The sequence below is a fragment of the Channa argus genome, unplaced genomic scaffold (assembly GCF_033026475.1).
Source record: "Channa argus isolate prfri unplaced genomic scaffold, Channa argus male v1.0 Contig013, whole genome shotgun sequence".
NCBI lineage: Eukaryota > Metazoa > Chordata > Actinopteri > Anabantiformes > Channidae > Channa > Channa argus.
In genome coordinates this window covers 536,622-560,586 of record NW_027125232.1, presented here as the reverse complement: position 1 = coordinate 560,586, position 23,965 = coordinate 536,622, and the positions used below count along the sequence as shown (strand labels likewise).

At 39.5% G+C, this 23,965-nt stretch overlaps 3 non-coding genes across 3 annotated transcripts; all 3 read right to left on the bottom strand.

The window, feature by feature from the left end:
• Positions 1–12,761: 12,761 nt before the first annotated feature.
• Positions 12,762–12,834, bottom strand: trnar-ccu (transfer RNA arginine (anticodon CCU)). The gene has a single exon. It is a non-coding gene; the product is annotated as a tRNA-Arg (tRNA).
• A 4,976-nt stretch (positions 12,835–17,810) lies between these two features.
• On the bottom strand, positions 17,811–17,883 carry trnar-ccu (transfer RNA arginine (anticodon CCU)). The gene has a single exon. It is a non-coding gene; the product is annotated as a tRNA-Arg (tRNA).
• A 4,976-nt stretch (positions 17,884–22,859) lies between these two features.
• On the bottom strand, positions 22,860–22,932 carry trnar-ccu (transfer RNA arginine (anticodon CCU)). The gene has a single exon. It is a non-coding gene; the product is annotated as a tRNA-Arg (tRNA).
• Positions 22,933–23,965: the final 1,033 nt, after the last annotated feature.

The following is a 23,965-nucleotide window of genomic DNA, read 5'->3' as shown; positions in this document are numbered from 1 at the left end:
CCTAAACATAGTTATACCTCATTTGAGAGTCTTACTCTTAGCCTTTCACACCCAAACTGGAAAACTCAAAAACCACTATTATTTGTTATCGTGTACCGTCCTCCAGTCCCTTATTCAGAGTTTTTGATTGAATTTTCTGATTTTCTATCTAATTTAGTGCTTAGTACAGATAAAGTCATTATAGTGGGTGACTTTAACATTCATGTAGATGCTGACAGTAACTGTCTGAGCACTGCGTTTAAGTCATTATTAGATTCAATTGGTTTTTCCCAAAATGTAAATAAACCCACTCATTGTTTTAGTCACACGTTAGACCTTGTCCTTACATATGGCATTGAAACTGATAATTTAATAGTATTTCCTCATAATTCTCTTCTGTCTGACCATTTTCTAATAACATTTGAATTTACAATAACGGACTATACAGCAGTTAGGAAAAAATTCCACTACAGCAGATGTTTATCTGAAAATGCTGTGAATACATTTAAAGAAATTATTTCTTCATCTTTTTCACCACCATGTGTCAATACTATGGTGAGTAGCCATCTTACTCCTGTGCAAATTGATTATTTAGTTGACGATTCTGCCGCCTCACTGCATACTAGATACAGTTGCCCCTTTGAAATAGAAGGCAGTGAATCAGAGGAGCCGACCTCCATGGTACAATTCACAAATGCACAGCTTAAAGCAGACAACACGAAAGTTAGAGAGGAAGTGGCGTTCCACTAATTTAGAAGAATCCCGGTTAGCCTGGAAAAACAGTTTAAAAACATACAAAAAAGCTCTCCGTGATGCCAGAACAGCATATTATTCCGCATTAATAGAGGAAAACAAGAACAACCCCCGGTTTCTGTTCAGCACTGTAGCCAGGCTGACTAAGAGCCATAGTTCTGTTGAGCCTAGTATTCCCTTAACTTTGAGCAGCAATGACTTTATGACTTTCTTTACTAGTAAAATTGTAGCCATTAGGGAAAAGATTCACCAGATCCTCCCTACAAATATTACGGCTAGATCTTCATGTACAACAGCTATAGAATCCTCAATAAGGCCCCAATCCATCTTAGACTGCTTTTCACCCATAGATCTCACTGAGCTAAGTTCAACTACCGCCTCCTCAAAACTAACAACATGTCTTTTAGACCCTGTTCCAACCAAATTGCTTAAAGATGTTCTACCTTTAATAGACACTTTCATATTAGATTTGATTAACCTATCTTTAGAAACTGGCTATGTACCAAAGGCCTATAAAGTTGCTGTAATCAAACCATTACTTAAAAAACCTTGTCTTGATCCAGGTGATTTAGCCAACTATAGACCAATATCAAATCTCCCGTTTATTTCTAAAATCCTTGAAAAAGTAGTTGCAAAACAATTATGTGATCACCTTTACAGGAATAATTTGTATGAAGACTTTCAGTCAGGATTTAGAGCTCATCACAGTACAGAAACAGCACTGGTAAAAGTCTCCAATGATCTTCTCCTGGCTTCAGATAATGGACTTGTGTCTGTACTCGTCTTACTAGACCTTAGTGCCGCATTTGACACCATTGACCACAACATTTTATTACAGAGACTAGAACATGGATTTGGGATTAAAGGAACCACATTACATTGGTTTAAATCTTATCTGTCAGACAGATTCCAACTTGTTCATGTTAATGATGACTCTTCTTTATGCACCAAAGTCAGCTATGGAGTTCCACAGGGCTCTGTGTTAGGACCAATACTTTTTAATCTCTACATGTCACCTTTAGGCAAAATCATTAGGAAACATTCCATAAACTTCCACTGATATGCAGATGATACCCAGCTCTATTTATCTGTGAAACCAGAAGATACTAACCAATTAGTCAAATTTGAAGCATGTCTAAAAGACATAAAGAACTGGATGTCCTACAATTTCCTACTTCTAAATTCAGACAAAACTGAAATCCTCCTCTTTGGGCCTAAAAACATGAGAAATATGCTGTCTAACAATATAGTTACTCTAGATGACATAACTTTGGCCTCTAGTACTACGGTGAGGAACCTTGGAGTTATCTTTGACCAAGATTTGGCGTTTACGTCACATAAAAGACAAATGTCTAGAACAGCCTTCTTCCACCTACGGAACATTGCTAAAATTAGAAGCATCCTGTCTCAAAGTGATGCCGAAAAACTGGTCCATGCATTTGTTACTTCTAGGTTGGACTACTGTAATTCCCTACTTCTGGGGTGTCCTAATAACTCTCTAAAAAGCCTTCAATTAATCCAAAATGCTGCAGCAAGAGTGCTGACTGGATTAGGAAAGAGAGATCATATTTCACCTTCACTAGCTTCTCTTCATTGGCTTCCCATAAAATCTAGAATAGAGTTCAAAACCCTCCTCCTTACATACAAAGCTCTTAATGGTCAAGCTCCATCATATTTAAAAGATCTCATAGTCCTGTATCGCCCAATTAGACCACTTCGATCCCAAAATACTGGCCTACTTGTGGTTCCCAGAGTTTGCAAAAGTAGAATGGGAGGCAGAGCCTTTAGCTATCAAGCTCCTCTCCTGTGGAACCAGCTTCCAATCCAAATTCGGGGAGCAGACACCCTCTCTACTTTTAAGACTAGGCTTAAAACTTTCCTTTTTGATAAAGCTTATAGTTAAAAATCCTCACTCAACGCCAGTGCCTTATCCATTAGGCCACTGGGGCATCTCAAACACCTTTACTCATCAGTTCTTCCACCAAACAGTTGCTTCCTAGACAGAGCATAATGTGAGACATGCCATGTTGGCTTTGGGTAACACAATAATGGCCCCAAATGCAGTAGATATAGTGAGTAGAAAGGAAATTTTTAAAAGTGCAAAGAAAAAGATGTGAAACACGTAGAAACTAGATTGCCATGCTGATATGAAACTGGCATTTTACCCCAGATTGGACTCGAACCCTTTAGGTAGCACAATAATGACAATAAAAGCAGTTAGTATAGTAAGATGGAGGAAAGCATTTGAAAGAGCAGAGAAAAGAATGTGAAATATACAATAATTGCATTCCCAAGCTGATATGCATCTGGAATTGTATAGTAGGTGAATATGTACTTTCTGTATCTGGTTCACTTTACTAAGAGGTTGTAAAGGCCCTAAGTCAGCTTACAAAACACAGTTAGCAGAGGATGGTTACGATCCATCGACCTCTGGGTTATGGGCCCAGCACGCTTCCGCTGCGCCACTCTGCTGTCAACCACCCCAGATGGTACTCGAACCCTTTGGGTAACACAATAATGACAATAAAAGCAGTTAGTATAGTAAGATGGAGGAAAGCATTTGAAAGAGCAGAGAAAAGAATGTGAAATATACAAAAATTGCATTCCCAAGCTGATATGCAACTGGAATTGTACAGTAGGTGAATATGTACTTTCTGTATCTGGTTCACTTTACTAAAAGGTTGTAAAGGCCCTAAGTCAGCTTACAAAACACAGTTAGCAGAGGATGGTTTCGATCCATCGACCTCTGGGTTAGGGGCCCAGCACGCTTCCGCTGCACCACTCTGCTTTGAACCACACCAGATTGGACTCGAACCCTTTGGGTAATACAATAATGACAATAAAAGCAGTTAGTATAGTAAGATGGAGGAAAGCATTTGAAAGAGCAGAGAAAAGAATGTGAAATATAAAAATATTGCATTCCCAAGCTGATATGCATCTGGAATTGTACAGTAGGTGAATATGTACTTTCTGTATCTGGTTCACTTTACTAAAAGGTTGTAAAGGCCCTAAGTCAGCTTACAAAACACAGTTAGCAGAGGATGGTTTCGATCCATCGACCTCTGGGTTATGGGCCCAGCACGCTTCCGCTGCGCCACTCTGCTGTCAACCACCCCAGATGGGACTCTAACCCTTTGGGTAACACAATAATGACAATAAAAGCAGTTAGTATAGTAAGATGGAGGAAAGCATTTGAAAGAGCAGAGAAAAGAATATGAAATATACAAAAATTGCATTCCCAAGCTGATATGCATCTGGAATTGTACAGTAGGCGAATATGTATTTTCTGTATCTGGTTCACTTTACTAAAAGGTTGTAAAGGCCCTAAGTCAGCTTACAAAACACAGTTAGCAGAGGATGGTTTCGATCCATCGACCTCTGGGTTATGGGCCCAGCACGCTTCCGCTGCGCCACTCTGCTGTCAACCCCCCCAGATGGGACTCTAACCCTTTGGGTAACACAATAATGACAATAAAAGCAGTTAGTATAGTAAGATGGAGGAAAGCATTTGAAAGAGCAGAGAAAAGAATGTGAAATATACAAAAATTGCATTCCCAAGCTCATATGCATCTGGAATTGTACAGTAGGTGAATATGTACTTTCTGTATCTGGTTCACTTTACTAAAAGGTTGTAAAGGCCCTAAGTCAGCTTACAAAACACAGTTAGCAGAGGATGGTTTCGATCCATCGACCTCTGGGTTATGGGCCCAGCGCGCTTCCGCTGCGCCACTCTGCTGTCAACCACCCCAGATGGGACTCTAACCCTTTGGGTAACACAATAATGACAATAAAAGCAGTTAGTATAGTAAGATGGAGGAAAGCATTTGAAAGAGCAGAGAAAAGAATGTGAAATATACAAAAATTGCATTCCCAAGCTCATATGCATCTGGAATTGTACAGTAGGTGAATATGTACTTTCTGTATCTGGTTCACTTTACTAAAAGGTTGTAAAGGCCCTAAGTCAGCTTACAAAACACAGTTAGCAGAGGATGGTTTCGATCCATCGACCTCTGGGTTATGGGCCCAGCACGCTTCCGCTGCGCCACTCTGCTGTCAACCACTCCAGATGGGACTCGAACCCTTTGGGTAATACAACTGCTCATACTGAACCAAAACCCAAAACTTTCAAATGTGGATTATTAAATATCAGATCTCTCTCTTCTAAATCTTTGTTAGTAAATGACTTGATAAATGATCATCAAATTGGTTTATTTTGTCTCACTGAAACGTGGTTGCAGCAGGAAGAACATGTCAGTTTAAATGAGTCAACCCCCCAAAGTCATATTAATTATCATGTTCCTAGATGCACAGGCCGAGGTGGAGGAGTAGCAGCAATATTTCACTCTAGCTTATCAATAATTCCTAGACCTAAACATAGTTATACCTCATTTGAGAGTCTTACTCTTAGCCTTTCACACCCAAACTGGAAAACTCAAAAACCACTATTATTTGTTATCGTGTACCGTCCTCCAGTCCCTTATTCAGAGTTTTTGATTGAATTTTCTGATTTTCTATCTGATTTAGTGCTTAGTACAGATAAAGTCATTATAGTGGGTGACTTTAACATTCATGTAGATGCTGACAGTAACTGTCTGAGCACTGCGTTTAAGTCATTATTAGATTCAATTGGTTTTTCCCAAAATGTAAATAAACCCACTCATTGTTTTAGTCACACGTTAGACCTTGTCCTTACATATGGCATTGAAACTGATAATTTAATAGTATTTCCTCATAATTCTCTTCTGTCTGACCATTTTCTAATAACATTTGAATTTACAATAACGGACTATACAGCAGTTAGGAAAAAATTCCACTACAGCAGATGTTTATCTGAAAATGCTGTGAATACATTTAAAGAAATTATTTCTTCATCTTTTTCACCACCATGTGTCAATACTATGGTGAGTAGCCATCTTACTCCTGTGCAAATTGATTATTTAGTTGACGATTCTGCCGCCTCACTGCATACTAGATACAGTTGCCCCTTTGAAATAGAAGGCAGTGAATCAGAGGAGCCGACCTCCATGGTACAATTCACAAATGCACAGCTTAAAGCAGACAACACGAAAGTTAGAGAGGAAGTGGCGTTCCACTAATTTAGAAGAATCCCGGTTAGCCTGGAAAAACAGTTTAAAAACATACAAAAAAGCTCTCCGTGATGCCAGAACAGCATATTATTCCGCATTAATAGAGGAAAACAAGAACAACCCCCGGTTTCTGTTCAGCACTGTAGCCAGGCTGACTAAGAGCCATAGTTCTGTTGAGCCTAGTATTCCCTTAACTTTGAGCAGCAATGACTTTATGACTTTCTTTACTAGTAAAATTGTAGCCATTAGGGAAAAGATTCACCAGATCCTCCCTACAAATATTACGGCTAGATCTTCATGTACAACAGCTATAGAATCCTCAATAAGGCCCCAATCCATCTTAGACTGCTTTTCACCCATAGATCTCACTGAGCTAAGTTCAACTACCGCCTCCTCAAAACTAACAACATGTCTTTTAGACCCTGTTCCAACCAAATTGCTTAAAGATGTTCTACCTTTAATAGACACTTTCATATTAGATTTGATTAACCTATCTTTAGAAACTGGCTATGTACCAAAGGCCTATAAAGTTGCTGTAATCAAACCATTACTTAAAAAACCTTGTCTTGATCCAGGTGATTTAGCCAACTATAGACCAATATCAAATCTCCCGTTTATTTCTAAAATCCTTGAAAAAGTAGTTGCAAAACAATTATGTGATCACCTTTACAGGAATAATTTGTATGAAGACTTTCAGTCAGCATTTAGAGCTCATCACAGTACAGAAACAGCACTGGTAAAAGTCTCCAATGATCTTCTCCTGGCTTCAGATAATGGACTTGTGTCTGTACTCGTCTTACTAGACCTTAGTGCCGCATTTGACACCATTGACCACAACATTTTATTACAGAGACTAGAACATGGATTTGGGATTAAAGGAACCACATTACATTGGTTTAAATCTTATCTGTCAGACAGATTCCAACTTGTTCATGTTAATGATGACTCTTCTTTATGCACCAAAGTCAGCTATGGAGTTCCACAGGGCTCTGTGTTAGGACCAATACTTTTTAATCTCTACATGTCACCTTTAGGCAAAATCATTAGGAAACATTCCATAAACTTCCACTGATATGCAGATGATACCCAGCTCTATTTATCTGTGAAACCAGAAGATACTAACCAATTAGTCAAATTTGAAGCATGTCTAAAAGACATAAAGAACTGGATGTCCTACAATTTCTTACTTCTAAATTCAGACAAAACTGAAATCATCCTCTTTGGGCCTAAAAACATGAGAAATATGCTGTCTAACAATATAGTTACTCTAGATGACATAACTTTGGCCTCTAGTACTACGGTGAGGAACCTTGGAGTTATCTTTGACCAAGATTTGGCGTTTACGTCACATAAAAGACAAATGTCTAGAACAGCCTTCTTCCACCTACGGAACATTGCTAAAATTAGAAGCATCCTGTCTCAAAGTGATGCCGAAAAACTGGTCCATGCATTTGTTACTTCTAGGTTGGACTACTGTAATTCCCTACTTCTGGGGTGTCCTAATAACTCTCTAAAAAGCCTTCAATTAATCCAAAATGCTGCAGCAAGAGTGCTGACTGGATTAGGAAAGAGAGATCATATTTCACCTTCACTAGCTTCTCTTCATTGGCTTCCCATAAAATCTAGAATAGAGTTCAAAACCCTCCTCCTTACATACAAAGCTCTTAATGGTCAAGCTCCATCATATTTAAAAGATCTCATAGTCCTGTATCGCCCAATTAGACCACTTCGATCCCAAAATACTGGCCTACTTGTGGTTCCCAGAGTTTGCAAAAGTAGAATGGGAGGCAGAGCCTTTAGCTATCAAGCTCCTCTCCTGTGGAACCAGCTTCCAATCCAAATTCGGGGAGCAGACACCCTCTCTACTTTTAAGACTAGGCTTAAAACTTTCCTTTTTGATAAAGCTTATAGTTAAAAATCCTCACTCAACGCCAGTGCCTTATCCATTAGGCCACTGGGGCATCTCAAACACCTTTACTCATCAGTTCTTCCACCAAACAGTTGCTTCCTAGACAGAGCATAATGTGAGACATGCCATGTTGGCTTTGGGTAACACAATAATGGCCCCAAATGCAGTAGATATAGTGAGTAGAAGGGAAATTTTTAAAAGTGCAAAGAAAAAGATGTGAAACACGTAGAAACTAGATTGCCATGCTGATATGAAACTGGCATTGTACCCCAGATTGGACTCGAACCCTTTGGGTAGCACAATAATGACAATAAAAGCAGTTAGTATAGTAAGATGGAGGAAAGCATTTGAAAGAGCAGAGAAAAGAATGTGAAATATACAATAATTGCATTCCCAAGCTGATATGCATCTGTAATTGTATAGTAGGTGAATATGTACTTTCTGTATCTGGTTCACTTTACTAAAAGGTTGTAAAGGCCCTAAGTCAGCTTACAAAACACAGTTAGCAGAGGATGGTTTCGATCCATCGACCTCTGGGTTATGGGCCCAGCACGCTTCCGCTGCGCCACTCTGCTGTCAACCACCCCAGATGGGACTCTAACCCTTTGGGTAACACAATAATGACAATAAAAGCAGTTAGTATAGTAAGATGGAGGAAAGCATTTGAAAGAGCAGAGAAAAGAATGTGAAATATACATAAATTGCATTCCCAAGCTCATATGCATCTGGAATTGTACAGTAGGTGAATATGTACTTTCTGTATCTGGTTCACTTTACTAAAAGGTTGTAAAGGCCCTAAGTCAGCTTACAAAACACAGTTAGCAGAGGATGGTTTTGATCCATCAACCTCTGGGTTATGGGCCCAGCACGCTTCCGCTGCGCCACTCTGCTTTGAACCACACCAGATTGGACTCGAACCCTTTGGGTAATACAACTGCTCATACTGAACCAAAACCCAAAACTTTCAAATGTGGATTATTAAATATCAGATCTCTCTCTTCTAAATCTTTGTTAGTAAATGACTTGATAAATGATCATCAAATTGGTTTATTTTGTCTCACTGAAACGTGGTTGCAGCAGGAAGAATATGTCAGTTTAAATGAGTCAACCCCCCAAAGTCATATTAATTATCATGTTCATAGATGCACAGGCCGAGGTGGAGGAGTAGCAGCAATATTTCACTCTAGCTTATCAATAATTCCTAGACCTAAACATAGTTATACCTCATTTGAGAGTCTTACTCTTAGCCTTTCACACCCAAACTGGAAAACTCAAAAACCACTATTATTTGTTATCGTGTACCGTCCTCCAGTCCCTTATTCAGAGTTTTTGATTGAATTTTCTGATTTTCTATCTGATTTAGTGCTTAGTACAGATAAAGTCATTATAGTATATATATATGCTGACAGTAACTGTCTGAGCACTGCGTTTAATTCATTATTAGATTCAATTGGTTTTTCCCAAAATGTAAATAAACCCACTCATTGTTTTAGTCACACGTTAGACCTTGTCCTTACATATGGCATTGAAACTGATAATTTAATAGTATTTCCTCATAATTCTCTTCTGTCTGACCATTTTCTAATAACATTTGAATTTACAATAACGGACTATACAGCAGTTAGGAAAAAATTCCACTACAGCAGATGTTTATCTGAAAATGCTGTGAATACATTTAAAGAAATTATTTCTTCATCTTTTTCACCACCATGTGTCAATACTATGGTGAGTAGCCATCTTACTCCTGTGCAAATTGATTATTTAGTTGACAATTCTGCCGCCTCACTGCATACTAGATACAGTTGCCCCTTTGAAATAGAAGGCAGTGAATCAGAGGAGCCGACCTCCATGGTACAATTCACAAATGCACAGCTTAAAGCAGACAACACGAAAGTTAGAGAGGAAGTGGCGTTCCACTAATTTAGAAGAATCCCGGTTAGCCTGGAAAAACAGTTTAAAAACATACAAAAAAGCTCTCCGTGATGCCAGAACAGCATATTATTCCGCATTAATAGAGGAAAACAAGAACAACCCCCGGTTTCTGTTCAGCACTGTAGCCAGGCTGACTAAGAGCCATAGTTCTGTTGAGCCTAGTATTCCCTTAACTTTGAGCAGCAATGACTTTATGACTTTCTTTACTAGTAAAATTGTAGCCATTAGGGAAAAGATTCACCAGATCCTCCCTACAAATATTACGGCTAGATCTTCATGTACAACAGCTATAGAATCCTCAATAAGGCCCCAATCCATCTTAGACTGCTTTTCACCCATAGATCTCACTGAGCTAAGTTCAACTACCGCCTCCTCAAAACTAACAACATGTCTTTTAGACCCTGTTCCAACCAAATTGCTTAAAGATGTTCTACCTTTAATAGACACTTTCATATTAGATTTGATTAACCTATCTTTAGAAACTGGCTATGTACCAAAGGCCTATAAAGTTGCTGTAATCAAACCATTACTTAAAAAACCTTGTCTTGATCCAGGTGATTTAGCCAACTATAGACCAATATCAAATCTCCCGTTTATTTCTAAAATCCTTGAAAAAGTAGTTGCAAAACAATTATGTGATCACCTTTACAGGAATAATTTGTATGAAGACTTTCAGTCAGGATTTAGAGCTCATCACAGTACAGAAACAGCACTGGTAAAAGTCTCCAATGATCTTCTCCTGGCTTCAGATAATGGACTTGTGTCTGTACTCGTCTTACTAGACCTTAGTGCCGCATTTGACACCATTGACCACAACATTTTATTACAGAGACTAGAACATGGATTTGGGATTAAAGGAACCACATTACATTGGTTTAAATCTTATCTGTCAGACAGATTCCAACTTGTTCATGTTAATGATGACTCTTCTTTATGCACCAAAGTCAGCTATGGAGTTCCACAGGGCTCTGTGTTAGGACCAATACTTTTTAATCTCTACATGTCACCTTTAGGCAAAATCATTAGGAAACATTCCATAAACTTCCACTGATATACAGATGATACCCAGCTCTATTTATCTGTGAAACCAGAAGATACTAACCAATTAGTCAAATTTGAAGCATGTCTAAAAGACATAAAGAACTGGATGTCCTACAATTTCCTACTTCTAAATTCAGACAAAACTGAAATCATCCTCTTTGGGCCTAAAAACATGAGAAATATGCTGTCTAACAATATAGTTACTCTAGATGACATAACTTTGGCCTCTAGTACTACGGTGAGGAACCTTGGAGTTATCTTTGACCAAGATTTGGCGTTTACGTCACATAAAAGACAAATGTCTAGAACAGCCTTCTTCCACCTACGGAACATTGCTAAAATTAGAAGCATCCTGTCTCAAAGTGATGCCGAAAAACTGGTCCATGCATTTGTTACTTCTAGGTTGGACTACTGTAATTCCCTACTTCTGGGGTGTCCTAATAACTCTCTAAAAAGCCTTCAATTAATCCAAAATGCTGCAGCAAGAGTGCTGACTGGATTAGGAAAGAGAGATCATATTTCACCTTCACTAGCTTCTCTTCATTGGCTTCCCATAAAATCTAGAATAGAGTTCAAAACCCTCCTCCTTACATACAAAGCTCTTAATGGTCAAGCTCCATCATATTTAAAAGATCTCATAGTCCTGTATCGCCCAATTAGACCACTTCGATCCCAAAATACTGGCCTACTTGTGGTTCCCAGAGTTTGCAAAAGTAGAATGGGAGGCAGAGCCTTTAGCTATCAAGATCCTCTCCTGTGGAACCAGCTTCCAATCTAAATTCGGGGAGCAGACACCCTCTCTACTTTTAAGACTAGGCTTAAAACTTTCCTTTTTGATAAAGCTTATAGTTAAAAATCCTCACTCAACGCCAGTGCCTTATCCATTAGGCCACTGGGGCATCTCAAACACCTTTACTCATCAGTTCTTCCACCAAACAGTTGCTTCCTAGACAGAGCATAATGTGAGACATGCCATGTTGGCTTTGGGTAACACAATAATGGCCCCAAATGCAGTAGATATAGTGAGTAGAAGGGAAATTTTTAAAAGTGCAAAGAAAAAGATGTGAAACACGTAGAAACTAGATTGCCATGCTGATATGAAACTGGCATTGTACCCCAGATTGGACTCGAACCCTTTGGGTAGCACAATAATGACAATAAAAGCAGTTAGTATAGTAAGATGGAGGAAAGCATTTGAAAGAGCAGAGAAAAGAATGTGAAATATACAAAAATTGCATTCCCAAGCTGATATGCATCTGGAATTGTACAGTAGGTGAATATGTACTTTCTGTATCTGGTTCACTTTACTAAAAGGTTGTAAAGGCCCTAAGTCAGCTTACAAAATACAGTTAGCAGAGGATGGTTTCGATCCATCGACCTCTGGGTTATGGGCCCAGCACGCTTCCGCTGCGCCACTCTGCTGTCAACCACCCCAGATGGGACTCTAACCCTTTGGGTAACACAATAATGACAATAAAAGCAGTTAGTATAGTAAGATGGAGGAAAGCATTTGAAAGAGCAGAGAAAAGAATGTGAAATATACAAAAATTGCATTCCCAAGCTGATATGCATCTGGAATTGTACAGTAGGCGAATATGTATTTTCTGTATCTGGTTCACTTTACTAAAAGGTTGTAAAGGCCCTAAGTCAGCTTACAAAACACAGTTAGCAGAGGATGGTTTCGATCCATCGACCTCTGGGTTATGGGCCCAGCACGCTTCCGCTGCGCCACTCTGCTTTCAACCATGCCAGATAGGACTCGAACCCTTTGGGTAACACAATAATGACAATAAAAGCAGTTAGTATAGTAAGATGGAGGAAAGCATTTGAAAGAGCAGAGAAAAGAATGTGAAATATACAAAAATTGCATTCCCAAGCTGATATGCATCTGGAATATTACAGTAGGTGAATATGTACTTTCAGTATCTGGATCACTTTACTTAAAGGTTGTAAAGGACCTAAGTCAGCTTACAAAACACAGTTAGCAAAGGATGGTTTCGATCTATTGACCTCTGGGTTATGGGCCCAGCACGCTTCTGCTGCGCCACTCTGCTGTCAACCACCCCAGATGGGACTCAAACCCACAATCCCTGGCTTAGGAGGCCAGTGCCTTATCCATTAGGCCACTGGGGCATCACAAACACCTTTACTCCTCAGTTCTTCCAACTAACAGTTGCTTCCTATACAGAGCATAATGTGAGACATGCCATGTTGGCTTTGGGTAACACAATAATGGCCCCAAATGCAGTAGATATAGTGAGTAGAAGGGAAAAGATGTGAAATACGTAGAAACTAGATTACCATGCTGAGCTGAAACTGGCATTGTACACCAGATTGGACTCGAACCCTTTGGGTAACACAATAATGACAATAAAAGCAGTTAGTATAGTAAGATGGACGAAAGCATTTGAAAGAGCAGAGAAAGGAATTTGAAATATACAAAAATTGCATTCCCAAGTTGATATGCATCTGGAATTGTACAGTAGATGAATATGTACTGTCTGTATCTGGTTCATTTTACTAAGACGTTGTAAAGGCCCTAAATCACTTTACAAAACACAGTGAGCAGAGGATGGATTCGATCCATCGACCTCTGGGTTATGGGCCCAGCACGCTTCTGCTGCGCCACTCTGCTTTCAACCACGCCAGATTGGACTCGAACCCTTTGGGTAACACAATAATGACAATAAAAGCAGTTAGTATAGTAAGATTGAGGAAAGCATTTGAAAGAGCAGAGAAAAGAATGTGAAATATACAAAAATTGCATTCCCAAGCTGATATGCATCTGGAATTGTACAGTAGGTGAATATGTACATTCTGTATCTGGTTCACTTTACTAAAAAGTTGTAAAGGCCCTAAGTCAGCTTACAAAACGCAGTTAGCAGAGGATGGTTTCGATCCATCGACCTCTGGGTTATGGGCCCAGCGCGCTTCCGCTGCGCCACTCTGCTGTCAACCACCCCAGATGGGACTCTAACCCTTTGGGTAACACAATAATGACAATAAAAGCAGTTAGTATAGTAAGATGGAGGAAAGCATTTGAAAGAGCAGAGAAAAGAATGTGAAATATACAAAAATTGCATTCCCAAGCTCATATGCATCTGGAATTGTACAGTAGGTGAATATGTACTTTCTGTATCTGGTTCACTTTACTAAAAGGTTGTAAAGGCCCTAAGTCAGCTTACAAAACACAGTTAGCAGAGGATGGTTTCGATCCATCGACCTCTGGGTTATGGGCCCAGCACGCTTCCGCTGCGCCACTCTGCTTTGAACCACAGCAGATTGGACTCGAACCCTTTGGGTAATACAACTGCTCATACTGAACCAAAACCCAAAACTTTCAAATGTGGATTATTAAATATCAGATCTCTCTCTGCTAAATCTTTGTTAGTAAATGACTTGATAAATGATCATCAAATTGGTTTATTTTGTCTCACTGAAACGTGGTTGCAGCAGGAAGAACATGTCAGTTTAAATGAGTCAACCCCCCAAAGTCATATTAATTATCATGTTCCTAGATGCACAGGCCGAGGTGGAGGAGTAGCAGCAATATTTCACTCTAGCTTATCAATAATTCCTAGACCTAAACATAGTTATACCTCATTTGAGAGTCTTACTCTTACCCTTTCACACCCAAACTGGAAAACTCAAAAACCACTATTATTTGTTATCGTGTACCGTCCTCCAGTCCCTTATTCAGAGTTTTTGATTGAATTTTCTGATTTTCTATGTGATTTAGTGCTTAGTACAGATAAAGTCATTATAGTGGGTGACTTTAACATTCATGTAGATGCTGACAGTAACTGTCTGAGCACTGCGTTTAAGTCATTATTAGATTCAATTGGTTTTTCCCAAAATGTAAATAAACCCACTCATTGTTTTAGTCACACGTTAGACCTTGTCCTTACATATGGCATTGAAACTGATAATTTAATAGTATTTCCTCATAATTCTCTTCTGTCTGACCATTTTCTAATAACATTTGAATTTACAATAACGGACTATACAGCAGTTAGGAAAAAATTCCACTACAGCAGATGTTTATCTGAAAATGCTGTGAATACATTTAAAGAAATTATTTCTTCATCTTTTTCACCACCATGTGTCAATACTATGGTGAGTAGCCATCTTACTCCTGTGCAAATTGATTATTTAGTTGACGATTCTGCCGCCTCACTGCATACTAGATACAGTTGCCCCTTTGAAATAGAAGGCAGTGAATCAGAGGAGCCGACCTCCATGGTACAATTCACAAATGCACAGCTTAAAGCAGACAACACGAAAGTTAGAGAGGAAGTGGCGTTCCACTAATTTAGAAGAATCCCGGTTAGCCTGGAAAAACAGTTTAAAAACATACAAAAAAAGCTCTCCGTGATGCCAGAACAGCATATTATTCCGCATTAATAGAGGAAAACAAGAACAACCCCCGGTTTCTGTTCAGCACTGTAGCCAGGCTGACTAAGAGCCATAGTTCTGTTGAGCCTAGTATTCCCTTAACTTTGAGCAGCAATGACTTTATGACTTTCTTTACTAGTAAAATTGTAGCCATTAGGGAAAAGATTCACCAGATCCTCCCTACAAATATTACGGCTAGATCTTCATGTACAACAGCTATAGAATCCTCAATAAGGCCCCAATCCATCTTAGACTGCTTTTCACCCATAGATCTCACTGAGCTAAGTTCAACTACCGCCTCCTCAAAACTAACAACATGTCTTTTAGACCCTGTTCCAACCAAATTGCTTAAAGATGTTCTACCTTTAATAGACACTTTCATATTAGATTTGATTAACCTATCTTTAGAAACTGGCTATGTACCAAAGGCCTATAAAGTTGCTGTAATCAAACCATTACTTAAAAAACCTTGTCTTGATCCAGGTGATTTAGCCAACTATAGACCAATATCAAATCTCCCGTTTATTTCTAAAATCCTTGAAAAAGTAGTTGCAAAACAATTATGTGATCACCTTTACAGGTATAATTTGTATGAAGACTTTCAGTCAGCATTTAGAGCTCATCACAGTACAGAAACAGCACTGGTAAAAGTCTCCAATGATCTTCTCCTGGCTTCAGATAATGGACTTGTGTCTGTACTCGTCTTACTAGACCTTAGTGCCGCATTTGACACCATTGACCACAACATTTTATTACAGAGACTAGAACATGGATTTGGGATTAAAGGAACCACATTACATTGGTTTAAATCTTATCTGTCAGACAGATTCCAACTTGTTCATGTTAATGATGACTCTTCTTTATGCACCAAAGTCAGCTATGGAGTTCCACAGGGCTCTGTGTTAGGACCAATACTTTTTAATCTCTACATGTCACCTTTAGGCAAAATCATTAGGAAACATTCCATAAACTTCCACTGATATGCAGATGATACCCAGCTCTATTTATCTGTGAAACCAGAAGATACTAACCAATTAGTCAAATTTGAAGCATGTCTAAAAGACATAAAGAACTGGATGTCCTACAATTTCTTACTTCTAAATTCAGACAAAACTGAAATCATCCTCTTTGGGCCTAAAAACATGAGAAATATGCTGTCTAACAATATAGTTACTCTAGATGACATAACTTTGGCCTCTAGTACTACGGTGAGGAACCTTGGAGTTATCTTTGACCAAGATTTGGCGTTTACGTCACATAAAAGACAAATGTCTAGAACAGCCTTCTTCCACCTACGGAACATTGCTAAAATTAGAAGCATCCTGTCTCAAAGTGATGCCGAAAAACTGGTCCATGCATTTGTTACTTCTAGGTTGGACTACTGTAATTCCCTACTTCTGGGGTGTCCTAATAACTCTCTAAAAAGCCTTCAATTAATCCAAAATGCTGCAGCAAGAGTGCTGACTGGATTAGGAAAGAGAGATCATATTTCACCTTCACTAGCTTCTCTTCATTGGCTTCCCATAAAATCTAGAATAGAGTTCAAAACCCTCCTCCTTACATACAAAGCTCTTAATGGTCAAGCTCCATCATATTTAAAAGATCTCATAGTCCTGTATCGCCCAATTAGACCACTTCGATCCCAAAATACTGGCCTACTTGTGGTTCCCAGAGTTTGCAAAAGTAGAATGGGAGGCAGAGCCTTTAGCTATCAAGCTCCTCTCCTGTGGAACCAGCTTCCAATCCAAATTCGGGGAGCAGACACCCTCTCTACTTTTAAGACTAGGCTTAAAACTTTCCTTTTTGATAAAGCTTATAGTTAAAAATCCTCACTCAACGCCAGTGCCTTATCCATTAGGCCACTGGGGCATCTCAAACACCTTTACTCATCAGTTCTTCCACCAAACAGTTGCTTCCTAGACAGAGCATAATGTGAGACATGCCATGTTGGCTTTGGGTAACACAATAATGGCCCCAAATGCAGTAGATATAGTGAGTAGAAGGGAAATTTTTAAAAGTGCAAAGAAAAAGATGTGAAACACGTAGAAACTAGATTGCCATGCTGATATGAAACTGGCATTGTACCCCAGATTGGACTCGAACCCTTTGGGTAGCACAATAATGACAATAAAAGCAGTTAGTATAGTAAGATGGAGGAAAGCATTTGAAAGAGCAGAGAAAAGAATGTGAAATATACAATAATTGCATTCCCAAGCTGATATGCATCTGTAATTGTATAGTAGGTGAATATGTACTTTCTGTATCTGGTTCACTTTACTAAAAGGTTGTAAAGGCCCTAAGTCAGCTTACAAAACACAGTTAGCAGAGGATGGTTTCGATCCATCGACCTCTGGGTTATGGGCCCAGCACGCTTCCGCTGCGCCACTCTGCTGTCAACCACCCCAGATGGGACTCTAACCCTTTGGGTAACACAATAATGACAATAAAAGCAGTTAGTATAGTAAGATGGAGGAAAGCATTTGAAAGAGCAGAGAAAAGAATGTGAAATATACAAAAATTGCATTCCCAAGCTCATATGCATCTGGAATTGTACAGTAGGTGAATATGTACTTTCTGTATCTGGTTCACTTTACTAAAAGGTTGTAAAGGCCCTAAGTCAGCTTACAAAACACAGTTAGCAGAGGATGGTTTTGATCCATCGACCTCTGGGTTATGGGCCCAGCACGCTTCCGCTGCGCCACTCTGCTGTCAACCACCCCAGATGGGACTTGAACCCACAATCCCTGGCTTAGGAGGCCAGTGCCTTATCCATTAGGCCACTGGGGCATCTCAATCACCTTTACTCATCAGTTCTTCCACCAAACAGTTGCTTCCTATACAGAGCATAATGTGAGACATGCCATGTTGGCTTTGGGTAACACAATAATGGCCCCAAATGCAGTAGATATAGTGAGTAGAAGGGAAAAGATGTGAAATACGTAGAAACTAGATTACCATGCTGAGCTGAAACTGGCATTGTACACCAGATTGGACTCGAACCCTTTGGGTAACACAATAATGACAATAAAAGCAGTTAGTATAGTAAGATGGACGAAAGCATTTGAAAGAGCAGAGAAAGGAATTTGAAATATACAAAAATTGCATTCCCAAGTTGATATGCATCTGGAATTGTACAGTAGATGAATATGTACTGTCTGTATCTGGTTCATTTTACTAAGACGTTGTAAAGGCCCTAAATCACTTTACAAAACACAGTGAGCAGAGGATGGATTCGATCCATCGACCTCTGGGTTATGGGCCCAGCACGCTTCTGCTGCGCCACTCTGCTTTCAACCACGCCAGATTGGACTCGAACCCTTTGGGTAACACAATAATGACAATAAAAGCAGTTAGTATAGTAAGATTGAGGAAAGCATTTGAAAGAGCAGAGAAAAGAATGTGAAATATACAAAAATTGCATTCCCAAGCTGATATGCATCTGGAATTGTACAGTAGGTGAATATGTACATTCTGTATCTGGTTCACTTTACTAAAAAGTTGTAAAGGCCCTAAGTCAGCTTACAAAACGCAGTTAGCAGAGGATGGTTTCGATCCATCGACCTCTGGGTTATGGGCCCAGCGCGCTTCCGCTGCGCCACTCTGCTGTCAACCACCCCAGATGGGACTCTAACCCTTTGGGTAACACAATAATGACAATAAAAGCAGTTAGTATAGTAAGATGGAGGAAAGCATTTGAAAGAGCAGAGAAAAGAATGTGAAATATACAAAAATTGCATTCCCAAGCTCATATGCATCTGGAATTGTACAGTAGGTGAATATGTACTTTCTGTATCTGGTTCACTTTACTAAAAGGTTGTAAAGGCCCTAAGTCAGCTTACAAAACACAGTTAGCAGAGGATGGTTTCGATCCATCGACCTCTGGGTTATGGGCCCAGCACGCTTCCGCTGCGCCACTCTGCTTTGAACCACAGCAGATTGGACTCGAACCCTTTGGGTAATACAACTGCTCATACTGAACCAAAACCCAAAACTTTCAAATGTGGATTATTAAATATCAGATCTCTCTCTGCTAAATCTTTGTTAGTAAATGACTTGATAAATGATCATCAAATTGGTTTATTTTGTCTCACTGAAACGTGGTTGCAGCAGGAAGAACATGTCAGTTTAAATGAGTCAACCCCCCAAAGTCATATTAATTATCATGTTCCTAGATGCACAGGCCGAGGTGGAGGAGTAGCAGCAATATTTCACTCTAGCTTATCAATAATTCCTAGACCTAAACATAGTTATACCTCATTTGAGAGTCTTACTCTTACCCTTTCACACCCAAACTGGAAAACTCAAAAACCACTATTATTTGTTATCGTGTACCGTCCTCCAGTCCCTTATTCAGAGTTTTTGATTGAATTTTCTGATTTTCTATGTGATTTAGTGCTTAGTACAGATAAAGTCATTATAGTGGGTGACTTTAACATTCATGTAGATGCTGACAGTAACTGTCTGAGCACTGCGTTTAAGTCATTATTAGATTCAATTGGTTTTTCCCAAAATGTAAATAAACCCACTCATTGTTTTAGTCACACGTTAGACCTTGTCCTTACATATGGCATTGAAACTGATAATTTAATAGTATTTCCTCATAATTCTCTTCTGTCTGACCATTTTCTAATAACATTTGAATTTACAATAACGGACTATACAGCAGTTAGGAAAAAATTCCACTACAGCAGATGTTTATCTGAAAATGCTGTGAATACATTTAAAGAAATTATTTCTTCATCTTTTTCACCACCATGTGTCAATACTATGGTGAGTAGCCATCTTACTCCTGTGCAAATTGATTATTTAGTTGACGATTCTGCCGCCTCACTGCATACTAGATACAGTTGCCCCTTTGAAATAGAAGGCAGTGAATCAGAGGAGCCGACCTCCATGGTACAATTCACAAATGCACAGCTTAAAGCAGACAACACGAAAGTTAGAGAGGAAGTGGCGTTCCACTAATTTAGAAGAATCCCGGTTAGCCTGGAAAAACAGTTTAAAAACATACAAAAAAAGCTCTCCGTGATGCCAGAACAGCATATTATTCCGCATTAATAGAGGAAAACAAGAACAACCCCCGGTTTCTGTTCAGCACTGTAGCCAGGCTGACTAAGAGCCATAGTTCTGTTGAGCCTAGTATTCCCTTAACTTTGAGCAGCAATGACTTTATGACTTTCTTTACTAGTAAAATTGTAGCCATTAGGGAAAAGATTCACCAGATCCTCCCTACAAATATTACGGCTAGATCTTCATGTACAACAGCTATAGAATCCTCAATAAGGCCCCAATCCATCTTAGACTGCTTTTCACCCATAGATCTCACTGAGCTAAGTTCAACTACCGCCTCCTCAAAACTAACAACATGTCTTTTAGACCCTGTTCCAACCAAATTGCTTAAAGATGTTCTACCTTTAATAGACACTTTCATATTAGATTTGATTAACCTATCTTTAGAAACTGGCTATGTACCAAAGGCCTATAAAGTTGCTGTAATCAAACCATTACTTAAAAAACCTTGTCTTGATCCAGGTGATTTAGCCAACTATAGACCAATATCAAATCTCCCGTTTATTTCTAAAATCCTTGAAAAAGTAGTTGCAAAACAATTATGTGATCACCTTTACAGGTATAATTTGTATGAAGACTTTCAGTCAGCATTTAGAGCTCATCACAGTACAGAAACAGCACTGGTAAAAGTCTCCAATGATCTTCTCCTGGCTTCAGATAATGGACTTGTGTCTGTACTCGTCTTACTAGACCTTAGTGCCGCATTTGACACCATTGACCACAACATTTTATTACAGAGACTAGAACATGGATTTGGGATTAAAGGAACCACATTACATTGGTTTAAATCTTATCTGTCAGACAGATTCCAACTTGTTCATGTTAATGATGACTCTTCTTTATGCACCAAAGTCAGCTATGGAGTTCCACAGGGCTCTGTGTTAGGACCAATACTTTTTAATCTCTACATGTCACCTTTAGGCAAAATCATTAGGAAACATTCCATAAACTTCCACTGATATGCAGATGATACCCAGCTCTATTTATCTGTGAAACCAGAAGATACTAACCAATTAGTCAAATTTGAAGCATGTCTAAAAGACATAAAGAACTGGATGTCCTACAATTTCTTACTTCTAAATTCAGACAAAACTGAAATCATCCTCTTTGGGCCTAAAAACATGAGAAATATGCTGTCTAACAATATAGTTACTCTAGATGACATAACTTTGGCCTCTAGTACTACGGTGAGGAACCTTGGAGTTATCTTTGACCAAGATTTGGCGTTTACGTCACATAAAAGACAAATGTCTAGAACAGCCTTCTTCCACCTACGGAACATTGCTAAAATTAGAAGCATCCTGTCTCAAAGTGATGCCGAAAAACTGGTCCATGCATTTGTTACTTCTAGGTTGGACTACTGTAATTCCCTACTTCTGGGGTGTCCTAATAACTCTCTAAAAAGCCTTCAATTAATCCAAAATGCTGCAGCAAGAGTGCTGACTGGATTAGGAAAGAGAGATCATATTTCACCTTCACTAGCTTCTCTTCATTGGCTTCCCATAAAATCTAGAATAGAGTTCAAAACCCTCCTCCTTACATACAAAGCTCTTAATGGTCAAGCTCCATCATATTTAAAAGATCTCATAGTCCTGTATCGCCCAATTAGACCACTTCGATCCCAAAATACTGGCCTACTTGTGGTTCCCAGAGTTTGCAAAAGTAGAATGGGAGGCAGAGCCTTTAGCTATCAAGCTCCTCTCCTGTGGAACCAGCTTCCAATCCAAATTCGGGGAGCAGACACCCTCTCTACTTTTAAGACTAGGCTTAAAACTTTCCTTTTTGATAAAGCTTATAGTTAAAAATCCTCACTCAACGCCAGTGCCTTATCCATTAGGCCACTGGGGCATCTCAAACACCTTTACTCATCAGTTCTTCCACCAAACAGTTGCTTCCTAGACAGAGCATAATGTGAGACATGCCATGTTGGCTTTGGGTAACACAATAATGGCCCCAAATGCAGTAGATATAGTGAGTAGAAGGGAAATTTTTAAAAGTGCAAAGAAAAAGATGTGAAACACGTAGAAACTAGATTGCCATGCTGATATGAAACTGGCATTGTACCCCAGATTGGACTCGAACCCTTTGGGTAGCACAATAATGACAATAAAAGCAGTTAGTATAGTAAGATGGAGGAAAGCATTTGAAAGAGCAGAGAAAAGAATGTGAAATATACAATAATTGCATTCCCAAGCTGATATGCATCTGTAATTGTATAGTAGGTGAATATGTACTTTCTGTATCTGGTTCACTTTACTAAAAGGTTGTAAAGGCCCTAAGTCAGCTTACAAAACACAGTTAGCAGAGGATGGTTTCGATCCATCGACCTCTGGGTTATGGGCCCAGCACGCTTCCGCTGCGCCACTCTGCTGTCAACCACCCCAGATGGGACTCTAACCCTTTGGGTAACACAATAATGACAATAAAAGCAGTTAGTATAGTAAGATGGAGGAAAGCATTTGAAAGAGCAGAGAAAAGAATGTGAAATATACAAAAATTGCATTCCCAAGCTCATATGCATCTGGAATTGTACAGTAGGTGAATATGTACTTTCTGTATCTGGTTCACTTTACTAAAAGGTTGTAAAGGCCCTAAGTCAGCTTACAAAACACAGTTAGCAGAGGATGGTTTTGATCCATCGACCTCTGGGTTATGGGCCCAGCACGCTTCCGCTGCGCCACTCTGCTGTCAACCACCCCAGATGGGACTTGAACCCACAATCCCTGGCTTAGGAGGCCAGTGCCTTATCCATTAGGCCACTGGGGCATCTCAATCACCTTTACTCATCAGTTCTTCCACCAAACAGTTGCTTCCTATACAGAGCATAATGTGAGACATGCCATGTTGGCTTTGGGTAACACAATAATGGCCCCATATGCAGTAGATATAGTGAGTTCAATTCAATTCAACTTTATTTATATAGTGCCAATTCACAACAAAGTCATCTCAGGGCACTTTACAGAATAAAGTCAAGATTATAAAGATATATAAAGAGAACCCAACAATTCCCCCTGGAGCAAGCCATAGGCAACAGTGGAGAGGAAAAACTCCCTTTAACGGAAGAAACCTCCAGCAGAACCAGGCTCAGGGTGGACGGCCATTTGCCTCGACCGGTTGGGGTGAGTGGAAAGGGGAGAGGGAAAAGAACAGAGCAACAAAAAGCAAAAACAAAACATTGGGCAGATTGGTAGGACCAGTAGCTTCACGCTGGAAGACACACAGCTTCAAAGCCGGGGGACACCTGCAGAAAGGGACAGAGAGAAGGGGACAGAGGATGACAAAGACAACTACGGGAGAGAACACACAGAGTTAATGACATACAGTGGTGACAATTGCGGGATGAGAGGAGAGGAGAGATGGTCAAAAGGAGGAAAGGAGCTCAGTGCATTGGGGGGTGGGTCCCCCAGCAGTCTAAGCCTATGGCAGCATAACTATAAATAACTATATGCTTTATTAAAAAGGAAGGTTTTAAGCCTAGACTTAAAAGTAGAGAGGCTGTCTGCTTCCCGAATCTGAACTGGGAGCTGGTTTCACAAGAGAGGAGCTTGATAGCTAAAGGCTCTACCTCCCATTCTACTTTTGGAAATTCTGGGAACCACAAGTAGGCCTGCATTCTGAGAGCAAAGTGGTCTACTGGGATGATATGGTGCTATGAGGTCTTCTAAATATGATGGAGCCTGACCATTCAGAGCTTTATATGTAAGAAGCAGGGTTTCAAATTCTATTCTACATTTAATTGGAAGCCAATGGAGAGAAGCTAGTGAAGGTGAAATATGATCTCTCTTGCTAGTTCCAGTCA